Source organism: Rhipicephalus sanguineus, chromosome 1 (assembly GCF_013339695.2).
Source record: "Rhipicephalus sanguineus isolate Rsan-2018 chromosome 1, BIME_Rsan_1.4, whole genome shotgun sequence".
Taxonomy (NCBI): Eukaryota; Metazoa; Arthropoda; class Arachnida; order Ixodida; family Ixodidae; genus Rhipicephalus; species Rhipicephalus sanguineus.
This window is the reverse complement of record NC_051176.1, coordinates 267551806-267566640: the sequence shown is the minus strand read 5'-3', so window position 1 is coordinate 267566640 and position 14835 is coordinate 267551806. Positions and strand designations below refer to the sequence as shown.

General features: G+C 49.6%; 1 protein-coding gene across 7 annotated transcripts in view; it reads right to left on the bottom strand.

Moving 5' to 3' along the window:
* Positions 1-9155, bottom strand: part of LOC119378918 (probable nuclear hormone receptor HR38) — a 48015-nt gene extending 38860 nt beyond the window's left edge. The window contains exons 1-2 of one of the 7 annotated variants that reach the window (XM_037647993.2): positions 8588-9155; positions 3975-4030 (exon numbers count right to left, since the gene is read on the bottom strand). The gene's annotated coding sequence lies outside the window, so the exon portion shown is untranslated. Of the gene's footprint in view, positions 1-3974; positions 4031-5652; positions 5771-8587 lie in introns of those variants that run through there. The other 6 variants (XM_049411742.1, XM_049411733.1, XM_037647995.2 and 3 more) reach the window with 6 other exon arrangements.
* Positions 9156-14835: the final 5680 nt, after the last annotated feature.

The following is a 14835-nucleotide window of genomic DNA, read 5'->3' as shown; positions in this document are numbered from 1 at the left end:
CCACAGTAACAAATTGCTCAGGTCGCGTTAATTATGAGAGAAGTGTCTCATGAACATCAATTCCCTACAGCGGCCAATCTATGATCCGGAATGTTAATCTTAGTCAAGCTTTTTCAGTTTTGAGCTCCATTTAGCGTCACTTAGATTATAAACATATTGAAAATGAGTGAAAACAAACGTGAAAATAGCATGAACACAGACCTCATGAGCCGTCAGCAAGGACAAACTACATAGCAGACACGATAGGTAAAAAGCTGATCCTGCTTTGAGCACGGTGTAAAGAAACCTGACCTTTCAGAGAAAGTTGATATATAATTTACGAGAAAAAGAAGAACATAATATTGTAGAATCTGCGTTGTGACGGCGCACTAAAAACAAAGGACCATTTTTACCAATTCTTTCCTAAGTGCCATCAGCTGCAAGTGGGTGGCAATTATTTCTCTAGCTTTTCTCAGCTGCATTACCTTTGCAAGAAACTCTGGAGTTGGTAGTGCCTGGCAAATGGACCCATTAAGGCAGCATAAGGAGCGCGTATCATTAATTCCTATTATTTTTCTTTCGCTTCTCACAGCCGGGTCACAGTTGATATGAAGTGTCGAACGTAAGCAGTGGACGATGCTCCGATGCACTGCATGCGCGTGATGAAGTCAGCGCTTGCGTTAGCTGCTACTGATGGGCTGAATTCACAAACACGATTTCAGTTCGTAGAAGTTGCTTCTCGCTGGGCGGCCCGCATTTGCGTGGGAATTGCTTATCTGGACGCGTAATGTCTCACGAATATCCGGCGGCCCGACTTCTAGACACAACCAACACTGAAGTGACCGACTGCTGGAACTAATGGCAACACAAATCTTGCGCGCAACCAAGCGGCGCGCCCCCTGCGGTGTACCGCCCGGGACACGACGACACCCCGGCGGCTCGCGCGTAGCGCACGACGCACGCTGGCGCGTAAACGCGGGCCTAGGCGCTTGACAGCTCTCAGAGGCATCGGCGGTGCGTGCAACACGTGCGCGCACATACTCACACTGTTGTGCGTACGGACTCCAGCAAAAAAATCGGCCGCGTAGAGAAAGCGCGCCGGCAGCGGGACGGCCACGAGAGGCGAGGGGTACGACGCCGACTGCGGGCAGACTGCGTGGAGCCGATCGCCGAGCGTGCGCTATCAGCACGCAAGCGGCACCGTTATCGCACGCGGCCGCAGATAGCGAGCACGCTGGAGTCACATTGCTCTAATGTCCCTGCCGATAGGCGATCGTCCAGCGCGAGAAGAATTCGCCCAAACATCACAGGCTCGATTTCGAAACTAGGAACGGAGAGGCGCGCGCGTCGCGCCTCCCTCCCCCTCGTCGCCCTCTCGCCGATGCGGACCAGCGCCGTTTATGCTGCCGCGGGCCGAGTACCGACAACGTGGGATAAAATAAGGGACCAGCGAAGGGGACGTGGACAACCACGTCGGAACGCCAGGTGGGGCCCGAACTCCACATTTCGCGGAGAAGGGAGCCAGTTTCCCGACACAGTTCGCGCGTAAGAACCTCATTGGCTGGAGCAATGGGCGGGGGCCCAATCGCGGCGGTTAACAAACAAAAACCCAGGTTGTGGGCCAATCACAAACCTCTTTTGTTTGTGGACAGTGGGACGAGTACGCCCCCAACATTCTGAGCCCGTGCGGAATGCCACCTACAGTAGGACAAACTGGACACATTTTGTGGGTGCACTCAGGTCACTAAATAACGTTTCCGTCTTTTAGCAGAGTAGCAAATCTCATAAAATTGGCTCTCAGTCTGAGGAAAAAGTCATTCCGTGATAAATACTGGTGCGCATGCCTTGGTGTTCGTCACGTGGGCAGCTTTGAATGCTGCCACGGAACTATGGAGCCCAAACGTAAGAAGCGGTTCGAAGCAGTTTGTAGAATGTTGCCGCCTCACACCGCATTATTGCTTCACTGATGCAGCCAGGATACGCGAGCGAACAGACTGTGGCTGATTAGCATGCTGCGCCTTTAGGCTGCACTTAGGCGGCTGTTTTGAGAGCTGCGCTATGAAAGGCAGTAGTGCCGAGCGCTTTTACGCAGACATTGAAACCCTGTCTCTTGCGTAAGGCGGATTCGCCCAGGAAACGCCGCCACGCGCCTCTTGCTTCGAAGAGAGAGGTACTAAGATTCATGGCTTCGGCGTTTTGTAAAGCACAGTTCTGAGGGTAGGAAAGCATAGTATGATTGTCGCCTCCCCGGCAAACAATTTTGATACGGCCCCGTCGCTATAACTTTAACCGAAATAAAATGAAAGTCATGTAGCCGCGGTAAGCTCGTGTCTGTCGCTTGCCTGCTGCTGACTCGGCGTGTAGGCAGACAACTGCCTCGCACACACTTAATTTGGGAAGTGACCCAAATACGAGCGCAAAACTACCGTATCTGCATTTCGTGTGCCAAGATCCCTCAGGGTTATTAATGCCGAAATACTCTTTGAGAACTCAAGATTTACTTCAAGCTGGAAAAGCGGCGACACTGCTTGGAAGCCTACAGCTTTATATAGCAGCTTCACCACAGCAGAAAGCTTTGTGAAAATTGTCCCACAATTGTGCGATTAAGACAAAAACATCGCAGTAAGTTCGTTTTATCCGTGCTCCCTACCCACGGCATTTCACTTTTGACCCTCAGTTAATGTTCGTTGTATGCAGTGCTTTGAATCCGCAAAATCTTGTAATAAGAAAGAGGTGTTTCAGCGAGAAATGAAGCTGTGCAATATAAAATCAGTCGAGACGGTCGTGCCATTAACTGACCAATGTCTCGCTTTATCTTCCGGATCTCTTAGTTAACGTGCTAAAAGAAGTGTCGGTATTGAACCCGCACCTGAGCAACTGCTCTGCTTCTGTGGTTTTCCTGAGGTCTAGACGCTTTAACGAAACGGCAAATGCAAGAACAATGCTGTACGTGCGTTTAAGTGCGTGCTTGTACCGCTTGTGTGTTCACATGCAGTATGTCTCGCTGCGTGTTTACCCCAACATCAAGGCCACCATGCCCATTCCGTTGGCCACAGTTGGCCCCGGACCAGGACGAATTTTTCGGCGACTAAGAGGCTTTATTTCTGCGAAATTCGTATGGATTTCCTTGTGGCTTCGTGCTACAAATTGGTGGTTGCCTATTTTCCGTTTCTTAAACTCTCCAGTCTTTTTCAGTACAGCCAACATCTTTGTGACTATTCCATGTCACGCTGCATTTACGCTAGGCTATGAATTTCCAAGTGAACAGAATAGAGTTTATAATGAACAGCGTATGTCTAACACAGCCATCCCTCGAATCTCCTGCCCTGCGTGAAAGGCTAAAAGAGAGCCGAGTAGGATGCTCGAGTGTGCTAGCTCAATCTGACTTCAGTGCCTTCATTAAAATAAACTCCCCCTGCCTCTCTCTATTGAAGTAGAACTGACAGCCTTGCAATACAGCCGTACAGAGATATATCCCACACCATCGTTGGGTGAAAATGACAGAAGAAGGACCAAGACTTGAACTCATGAGTGGCGCGTTTGGGAACAGCGGGCAAAGAGGTTGACCGCTACTCCCAGATGCACGTTCCCTATGTAAGAGATACACTTCGCAAATGTCGAATGCCTGGCTTGATGCACCGTGTTTCTTAATTTAAGCACGCGTTTTACCGCCGTAAAATGCTTACAAGTATCAATAAAAGTGTCACGGAGCTCAAGTTATCAGGACACAGCACATCAGGCGCCAATGTATCGTTTCAGAGGAATGCGAAACGGAGGCCTCAATAATTCGTTGATGTACTTCAAGATGAGTTAACATCCTGTGTAAGTAGCTGTAGCGTTGCCTGTATTGAAACGTCACAGCTTGTCAGTAACGTTAAGTAAGTGATGCTAATCGGCAAATTCACTCATGAGAGCACCTCAATCCGGCTATAGATGAATCGTACAAAATATGACACTTGCCATTTTATTCGCAGCGAACGATTAGTGGTGCTCACCTGTCGGCCACACATGTCAGAAAATCCGGATATACGAACCACATTGCTCCATGATCCTGTAATATAGGAAACCTTGACTAAAATATTTTGTAATGAAAGAATGAATGATCCTGTAATATAGGAAACCTTGACTAAACTTATTTGTATCTAGCGAGATCCTGTCGCAGCGAAGCAGTACTACGTGTGTTTCGACTTGAAGGTTACCAGGTGCTGCATCTTGCACTGAGGTACTAAGGATCGAGCTCTCGCAATTTTCCATCGACTAATTTACCGCTACTACGCAACTCTATTTTTAGATTTTCAACTCAACAGAGTCTTAGAGTGGCACGGTGGGCCAGTCGCAGTACGAGCACAAGGGTTGGTGTTTTGTGGCCGCTTCTGTTGATTTTGTGCAAATAATTTTTTATCATACGTACGGCCGAGTGAAAAACAAACAAACAAACAACAACAACAAAGAAACCTGGCAGTAATCAGAGTGTGTCTTCGCGCGTGCCAATGACGAACAGCAATAAGAACAGAAGCTGAAAAGCGTTGTCACAAAATACAGCAACTGGTGCTTGAAACGTGCTCATTTAACATTGCAGCTTTCCCGTGGGTGTCATAGCGACACTGGAGCATGTTCACTGGAGCACGCGAGAAAGTTGGCCTCTTGACCAGGGCCAGTTTCCTTGGTCATGCTACCAGTTGGCCTCATTCATGAAGTCGTAAAGAAAATTAGGTGCCAACTACTAAAAAACGCACATCTCTGTCCTCGTTTTTTTCTCTCTGTTTAAGCATCTAAGCTGCTGATGTCGGCATATCGGGCCAACAAGCACTTGCCAACTGTGGATGCTAGATTGAAAGAAATATGTCTAGTCTCGTCGCAAATGTAGGGCGCTACGAGGAACCGCATCAGGGAATCCTATGGTTCAGGGAGGCACTCGGTACGTCGACAATGTCTTGAACCTGTGATCATATACGGTGGCCGTTCGCAAGTATTGCAGTAAAGTCGCATCCATCACCGCAAGGGCCCCCACAGATGTCATACCAACAAGTCCACATTGAAACGCTAGTCGACTTCATTTCATCGAGAGGCTTGTGAGCATGATAGCACCCTACAGCTACGGCATTGGTGAAAGGTGGCCGCACTGAAGGGGCATAATATAGGCAAGTCCTTCATTATTTAGCGATGATATCGCCTCAACAGCCTCTGCATTCCGCGATTCGTCTGACAGTGACAACCGGAGGAGGCGGCCTCTTGAGAGCACGCCACCCATGACAGCGATTGTCGTGATAAGGGTGACATCGCGAAGGAGATGGCCAGTCGCAAACGGCACTAAGATAACCGAAGATGCAAATGCGCGTCACCTGTGGTCCACAAAAAAAAAGAAGAAGAAAGTATAAGCAGTGCAGTAAGTCCGGGCGTACCTCTCGTTTTTCGTTGAAAACCGAGAGAGGAGTGACTGCTCTCTCTCACCTTCTGCAGCAGGTGAGAAGAAGCACAATGATCCTCTTCAGCCAATCTCTCAAACGTGTTGACTTAGATATGAGAGCACACGATCTTAAATTTACTAGCCAATAATTCGCTAATTTACCTCGAATGAGCTCGCTTGTTAACATTTAAACCAATGCGTTGGAGCATTTGAGTTCTATTAACAAAAAAGAACAATAAAGACTCAATAGACTATCCTGTACTCACTAGTCTGTACGCCCACTATGCACAGAATGAACCCACGCTGAAGAGCAGTCGCCCAAATACATCATCAGCGAGAAGATCATGAAAGGCCCCAGCTTTTGCGCAAACCGTGTGAACCTTGTCCCCGTCGAAGATCCTTCTTGCGGGTGTTCCCTACTAAAAAATAAGAGAAACAAGAAGAAAAAGGCTTTGTGCCATTGCAGCAGAATGTCAGCGCGTTGTTAAACAATATTGTCAGCACTCTGCGACTCACTGAAGCCAGGGAAACCGGTATGAGCCCTTTGTTCGTGCTCAAGGCCTGTCGTGTAAGATGCCGGAAACCGCAGTGGGCTTTGTCTGTGAGAGCAGGAGAAGAATGTTTCGTAAAAGCCTACGCTGAAAAGTGCGGAACATTTGTTCGAGTCCTGGAGTGGCCATTTCAATAAGTGACTCGTTAGGCTGGACATAATGGTTGCTGTCATCGGAGAGGCTTCCCCGTATTTCTTTCAGGAAGACAGACAATTATGCAATCCCTTCAAATAGACAGACATTCTCGTCACAAGTGCCTCAGAAAGTGACGAAATCTGTTCGCAATGATCTAATCTTACGTAGCGAGGCTATTGAAACGTAGCCATTTTGCCCACTTGGAGTTCCTTAAGGTGCACTCAAAGCGACCTACACGAGCTGCCTTTGGAATGTGGCTGCCGCCAAAGGGGATCGAATCCGCAATCTTGTACACAGAGCCACAGAGTTACCGCGGCAGGTGTGCTCTCCGACTACGATTGACCATATATTCTTACATGGCAGTAGCATCGCAGCTAATTTTTCATGACCTTAGCATGTGATTAAGTCACAGTGAAAGAAAACGCGAATTCCAGTGGGTTACGAGCAAAAGCATGATGCCACCAGGCGAGGCTAGCTTTATCGTCAGATAAAGCACCCAATTTAGATGAAGACATGTCTACACTCTGCCGATCAGTAGGTAATACTCCGCAGCAGGTAGTACAAACTATTGCTGATAGGTAGCTTGGTCTACTACCAGCAAACTCGTTAATTAATATCTTCGTGCAACTATAAGATGCGTCAAGTTATGAAAACGGGCTGTCGGCTGCAATAAGAGTGTTTACGGACTCGGAATAATAGCTGCCGTAGCATCACGATGCCGATTGCTGACGTGCCATGCTTACCCACTGGGGTGACTAAGTGTCCATGACATTCTACTTATGAACAAGAGGTTGTGGGTTTGATTCCCAGCGCTGGAGGCCGTATTCCAATGAGACGGAATTAGAAAATAAATAAATAAATAAATAAAATGCTCTTGTGCCATGCTTGTGGTGCCCGTCAAAGGCCCCCAGGTGGGGATCAAAACTTTTCCTGACGCCGTCACTCCACGTTAAACCCGAACAATTAATCAACCAAACATCACGCCACTTGTAAAGTGATAAATCAGACACATCACTTTCAGATGCGATATCATCTTATCACAGAGTATCAGAAAGCAAATACAGCCGGTATACAAAAAAGTAAGAGGTCGCTGGTTTCAATGTGGCAGTATACGCTGACATGTAGACCAAGAAAATGAACAAAAAAATGTAATATACTTAGTAGAAGGTAATCAAGTCGATAAAAATCGGTGAGGAAATATGAGGTCTCAGTGTTAAAGGCCGTCGCTGTGTCGTCTCATGCGTAGTGGTAACAAACAAGAACGAGCATTATTCGCCTCTGTCGCTAAAATGTAGTATCGGTACAGCGGGGAAATATGTATGGCTTGGGAGTGACACAGCTGGCTTACACGATTCGTTAGCGTGGTAAATGCGGCCGCGCCAGACTCTCCTTTGATGTGGCTGTAGCGTTGAAGCTGAGACATTACTTTCGTTCGCGCGAGCACTGGAAGTTGGCAGTCCGCACCGATCGAGTTCTGTCTTCTCGGGTCATCTAACTAGTGCTCAAGGTCAAGGTTACCCATACTCGCTGACCTCTCGCGCATCGGTATAAACAAAAGAGCGGCGGGCGCGAGCGCAGCGCTTCCGCGGCGGCTTTGGCGAGGGTCACCGGGAGGAAAAGGAGCGAGGGCCCTTGCGGCCGGAAGGGAAAGCAGCGCAGAGGCGGGCTCGCCAAAGGCACCGCAGCGCCAGAACTAGGTCACAGCGTGCGCACGTCATCGGCCAGGCTCGGGCGCCCGAAGAGGCCCTACAAGCAGCCCGAAATAGACCGATCGAAACGGCCACTGACGTCACGCGCGGCGCCACGCTATTATTGGACCCTCTGACGCTTCCCTTCCCACAATACTCATGTGACGTCACAGTGGCGTCAACGTGACGTCAGCGGGCGCATTGGCGAGCCAACCCCGGGCCGTCGGGCAACCAGGCCACAACAGCTGCCCCCCTGCGCCCGCACAACGTAGCGATGGCCACGAGCTCACTGGCGATGATTGGAGCGCTGCCCAGGGCCGCTCCTCCGGCTACCACTTCTACGGATCTCACTCAGTCGATCTACACACTCGATATTTCGATAGGAAGGCAACCGACAAAACTCACATTCGCCGATACACCAGCGTAAAATAACTGAAGGCTACCATGGGGAAAAGCGGCTTACGCGAGTGAAAGTTTCTTCACAAGTTTCCAAGTTTCCGCACGTAGGTCTGGACCATGCGCCGATGCCAACGAGCTACGGCATACACAGCCGTAAAAGCGTCAACCGAGGAAGCGAATTATTGCATTCAACATATCTGGCAAACTCAACACACTTAAAGGGTTTTTACGAAGGAGCAGCCAACATCTGCGGACGCGTAACGCAGGATGCACTGAAGTAAACCAGCGCCGGCGAGCAGCCGCCACGAGCCCCGCGGGTCACGAGGACTTGGTGCTGCCCACCGGCCGAGGTCAAGGGTCAGCCGCACGGGTAGACCACGGGTGAGGTAGCCCGGGTCGGCCCGTCCAGCCGGAAGTAAGTGACTCACTGGTTGCTGGTCAGTGTTGCAGGGTGCTCCGTGCTCGACGAGCTTGTACGATGGTATGGCTGGTATCCGGAGGCCTGTTAGTGATGGCCGGTGCCGACGTATGCTGTAAAAGGGCCCCTCTCGCGAGCTGTCCCGTTGAGCGAAGGCGAGGCTGCCTGCATGAATGCGTCTGAGAGGTCGGCTAACTTGCGTCAAAATCCGGGCGCACCGGCCGCCGGCGAGCTTTTATAGCGGCCGTGAGCCGAAAGGGAGCGGTCGTGACGCAACCATGGGTCGTGACGTCACGGCTCCAATCCCGAGCGCCGCGTTCGGTGACGTCTCTCCAGCCCTGAATGGGGAAGCGCAAGCAGACATAAGACGCGCTGCGACGTCACGCATCGATTCGGGTCCGTGACGTAAACGCGCGCGTCATGAGGTCCCGGGCCACGCGACCAACGCACCGCGATCGATTCCGCCTGGGGCTCCGCGCACACGTGCCAGCACGTCCTGGCGACGAGCACTGACAACATTGCGTCTCGCGCCGGGGCCTGCGTGACAGCCGGGGCCCAATAGCGGCGACGCGGCCGGCCGCAGCTGCTGCCAGCTTCAGCTGACTCACGCGCCGCGTCGTCTGCGGACGGGCCGTTGCGCCCGTCCACTGCACAAAAACAGGCACCCGTGCGGGAAAGCGTGTTCACCTGCAGGACTTGTAAGCAGCAGGGGGAGCCAACCTGCAGGACGGGCCTGCTTGAAGTCACCCTCCGCGCTCAGCCGGCCTTCTCGGTGGCTTGCTGCCCCGAGGGATTTGCTGCTACAGCCATGGGATTGAGACGGGCGTAAAAGAACAGCAGCGCTAGCGCTGATCGCGTTTCGAGCGTAGGCGTAGACATATCAAAAAATGTGCAGCGCATCCGAAATGAATACTATGTGGGAGTGGAGGGAATGGTTACTTACAGATGGTTTGAATTTATACGCGCGTATTAACTTGAGAACAGCGGGAACCAAGCAGAGCAAAACACGTCTCAGATGCGCAGGAGGAGGAGAGAGGGAGCTGATCATGTGCTCTCTCCTTAGAAATTCAAGCGGTGTTATAGTGAACGGCTCGCGAGTGATCGAGTGGGTTGTTGTGATCAGGCAAGTGTCTGTGTCGCAGGAGTGTCTTCTTCGCTATGGTAGGAAATTTCCAGATGTATTCTCACCGTTCGAAAACACTCACCTTCACTAAGGGTTCGAGATGAAAAAAATATATCGTAACATTTCCTTGTACCAGTAGCTGCTTGCAACCACACTTCTAATGTAATTGCTAGAAAACGTCAAAATATCTTACGAACTTAACTTGCACTGCAGTAAAAAATAGGTGGGATGAGTCAAACATAGTAATATATACGTAGAATAAAAGGCACATTACCAGGAAATTTTTAATAATGTTCTGGGATAATACATAGCTGAAGGCTACGAAGCTATAAAGATGCAATGCACATGTAAAAGCGGTAAGTATTGAGAAGTACACTTGGGAAATGATCGGTATCTTTTTAATTCTTTTAAAATGGACAGGAGAACATACTCCTGTAAGTTACTACAGAAGTTTGCGATATTAACGGTGTGCTCACTTGTCTTGTTTCGTGAGTGAATGAGTTAGCAGTAACCAGCTGCTACTGCGTTACTACTACTACAACTACTACTACAACTACTACTACTACTACTACTACTACTACTACTACTACTACTATGGTATCTATCCCGCTTTTCCACATAGCGCGGTGAATTTCGCATTAGCGCGATCGACCGAGTCGAGCTATCCTGCTGCGCACGCACATAGTCCTTTTGTGGCCATGCATTGCGGTTACCTGATTGCGCTAAGCTACAACGGCTTAGTATGACGTCATGTTCTCTCCGCACCTCCTATAAGAGGCCATAATTACGTTTCGCCTTCGACTGTATCCCTCTTTGTAGTTGAACCGGCTAATTTCCCTAGCACTGTTCAACGAAACGGAAGCCAAAATATTAGCATTCAGGCGAAATTTTGTCCCCGTGGCAACGATTCCATTTTCCTCTGTTCCGAAACAAACAATCACCGCGAAAAGAAAAAGAAAATGTACCGTAGAAGTGAGCCACTAACGCTCAGAGAAAACCGTGAAAACTGTTGCAGAAAAAGAAAAGAACAAAAACTAGGAAAATGGGAAAGGAGGGAAGGGGCCGGAAAACAGCGTCGTCATCCGAATGAGCCAGGAGTTTGCAGGCATGTGCGGCAGTGCCTGACGTCGGCGTGTTTTGTCAACGGCCTCCGAGCCCGGCGCGACGCGATGTCGCCTGGCATGCCAGATGGCTGTGCGTGCTCGGCCGTCAGGCGCAGACAGGCCTGCGGAGTGATGCCGGCTGACAGATCCGCGCACGTACCGCATTCCTACCTGACGTTGTATGACGCGCCCACGCAGATGCGACCGAATCCCATTCTGAGTTCGAGAGCCGCGACGCTATCCTCGAAGCCACTTCCTGCAAAGCACGTCGAGACGTTTCTCGTTGTCCGATCACCTGGGTCGCCGAACTTTATCGTTTTTTTAAGTCACGTACTAGCCAACACGGGACCTTCCGACAGTTTCATTTTGCTTTTGAGCATGTAAGCCTTTTCTTCACAAGCCGCTTGCTGGTACACTTTTCTGAAAGCATGCCTTAGTGATTTAACCATGACTGCACGTTGCACGGAAACTCTGCCCATAACACAGAAATTGCTTTTCTTCTGTGATATTGTTATTATTTCGATAATTAATTAACTACTAATGAACTTATTGATATATACCGTCTAGGCATTGAGGAATCAATTAAGTAGAGAGTTGTATTTACGCGAGTGTCCCATCTTAAGCCATATGGTAAATGTTGTAGTATGACAATAATTTTGAACACGCTTTATGTGTGCTCATCAGCTCATTGCTTCAAGGTGAAACGAACACTCAACGAGACGTTAGTTGGTGCATTAAAACAAGAGAAACCTTAGGGCACCCTACAGTGGCGTAGCCAGGAATTTTGTTCGGGGGGGGAGTCACGTTGCAGCGCAACCTCCTCATCGAATGTTTCGAACGACTAAGTATATGAATAGCACGTATTACCAGTGACAATTTGTATTATATGCTGCAAATCACTTCTTGAATGCTGCGCACTGTCAAGAACAAGTAAGAAAACAAGTAAGAAATTATTGCAGGAAAGAAATACACAGGGTTACACGTGCGCGTAGAAATAGACAACTGGGCAAAGAAAATTAACACAACAGAAATAGAAAAAAATAAGTTCACGCCGTAATACATTCGCCAGTAATGTTCTGAAAAATGCTTCGGTAATACAATCCGCAATTTGCTGCCGTAGCTGATTCTACTGGGTTATCGAGTGTGGGGAAAGTGAGCTCGAAAAGACGTTCGTTCCACAAATAACTTCCCTTAATTGTAACGATGGTCACTTATATGAGATATGCAATGAGGCGTTAAAGGTAAGCTTTCTTATTTCCCTATTTATCTTGCCCATGCTGGGGAAAAAAATTGAAACGCATTCCTAACCTCGTGTTCTTTCTGCGTGTGCTTAAAAGGGCCCTGCAACAACTTTTCAGCATGGTCAGAACACGCGAGCGAGACGTTATAGCTCCTCCGTTTCCTTCCCAGGCCCGCTGGAAACCCAGCACGCGGCCTGTAACTTACGATTAATTCTCAGTCAGCTAGAATTTGTCCCCTATTCTATCGACAAATGATGCCATAAACCGAAATGACAGCGCCATGAATCCGTAATACACTCGGAGGTCGGTGGCTGATGCGTAGGCTGCACAGTTACTGCGACCGCCGCGGAAGGCCTCCATGTGCCCGCGCGCGCGCTCGCGATCACACTGAAAGCAGGTCCCACGTTCACAGAAAAAAAGAGAGAGAAATTGCCCAGGGCCATGATGCGCGATACGACACGCACCTTCTAGCCCCTTTGTTTTCGTTCGCTTCGAGTTTTAAAGACGATGGTCTTCCTTGGGTAACTTAAACATTTTTGGTCTGTCATTCTGTCTGTCCGTCACACAATTCAGCAGTGCAGCTGAAGTTTAACCACTTACTCAACGCCCAGCCATCTTCCAACACCTTCCATTAGCGCTCATGCGTGAAAATCGAAGAGGCTCACGTGCTCTAAGGAATAGGGGTTATAGTACAAAAATATAATGTGCTTACCTTTGCTGGCTTCGGTGTCATGGCTTGGACGCTTTGGCGCAGGTGAAAAAAAGGACGATATTATTTTCTGCGACATGACCGCACAACTGAAGCGCCAAATCTCTTCGCGTCGGTGCTGTTGCGACTCGGGTAGCGTAGCCGTTGGGACCACGAGTGGGTGCTCGACCACGTCGGCTGGTGCGACTCCCTAACAATCGGACCTGCACGGCCTTAAATTGGGTAGCTGTCTGTAGGACCGCCGTCAGAACTGGGCGCACGATTGTTGTTGTTTTCTTGTTTACTTTGAGCGGAAAACTTGGGAGGCCACGGCGGTCGGGGTGCTGCGTTCATTCCGGCGCGCAGCGCGACTTGGGCGGCTTTTGGTCAAAGCAGATGCGACCGGATGGCCCCTGACCGCAGGCTTCGAAGTGCGTGCGCGTCGCCCCGCGAAGTGCTTGGGCTCCGGAGATGAGGGAGCCCATCTGGTTTCTTGTCGCACCCAGGACAAAGGAGCCCGCTTCCACGCGGGCGGTGGCTGGAAGGGTTGGAAACGCCGTCGTAATGACCTCCCTAATTGCCCAGCGATGCCTTCCGGCTGCGCATGAATGGGCCGCTTCCAGGCCCCGGCGCGGCGGTGGCGAGGTGTCGCATCGGTTCGGCCTTGGTTCGGCCCCACCGTTTGCTGTTCGCGCGCTTCGCGGTCGCCACCCAAGGAGGTACAAGATAATGTGGCCTGCTTTTTCGGCACCGCGCGGTCGCCGGAGGCATTCGTCATGTGTTTCGTGCATCAGGCGGCTCAGACGGCGGCTAGGCCCTTGACGCTAGAATGCGTGAACGGCGAGGAGCGGGCACACGTCGCGGGGTTACGGGCGCCCAGTCGGCACCTTTGATAATTGTTTGTGCACTGACATTCCTTCGGCGCGGTAACCATTTCCGCACTTTGCTTTACAGTCTGGTTCGGCAGAATCGCTGGAGTGGCAGTTGGGGTAATGAGCCCGTAAGTGGTGCCACGTGTAACGTTTTGCGCGGAGGCGGGAGCAGCGAAGTGGCTCGAGGGTGGTCGGAGGGTGGTGTCCTTTCAGCAATGGGTTGGACATGGCACCAGGGTTGTTTTCTTAAGGACGTTTTTCTTTTCTTTTCTTATCACTGCACGCGTACATTTGACAGCGAGTCTACTGAAAGAAATAAGTTTTATATGCACACAGAAAAATAAAACATATCATTTTATGTCACTTTTGTATATAGTTGTCGCATTAACAGCGAAAGCAGTGAGGCACGCAATGCTAAATATTTTTTGGTGCGTTCTTTTCCGCGCGATTTTTTTGTAACCACGAAAAAAAACACATGAAAAAAAGTACTCGCGCCTAGCGCTAAAAAAATGTGAAAAATAATCCCTGGGAATTTACAGCTCATCTGAACTGGCGATAAAAAGATCATTCGCATGGAGTCTGTGGGCGGACCGACTATTCGTCTGGCGAGGTGATCTGTGAAGACTAAAAAGTTCTGAACTAATACGGCGATCTGGGCGAGTTGGTGTACTAACATCTTCGGGAAAAATGTGCAGCGCGGCACGGACGAAGGACAAGCGCTCGTGTTGTGCGTTTATTGTCCTTCGTCCGTGCCGCGCTGCACATTTTTCCCGAAGAAGACTAAAAAGTTGCCTTGAAGTAACTGCATGGAGAGTAAATGTTAAATCCGGGGACGTTAGTCATTAAAAAATTAATGTAATTAAACCTGCGTCGCCTTGTAGAGCTTCTAGGATAGGAAGGACACAATGGCAGACGCCGGCTGCGTGAAAGTAAGGTAAAATAGCAATAATCGGACCACAGTCAATTTTCTTTATATTGTTCAAAAAAGAAAAAGAGTGATGCCCTGTTTCACAAATTGCATGGTTGAAAACAAATCTCGCAGAAAAGCTACCATCCAGAACTTTTTAACTGTCCATGGTATTGTCGTGCTCAAAAAAAAAGAAAAAAACATTTTAGACGACATCCTGGTTGGTTTTCGGTGAAGGTGGTTATTTCGGACGGCGGTGTATAATAGAACGAAAAAAAATTCAAGGGGTGGCGGGGAGGCTGAAGCCCAATAAATCTCACCCCC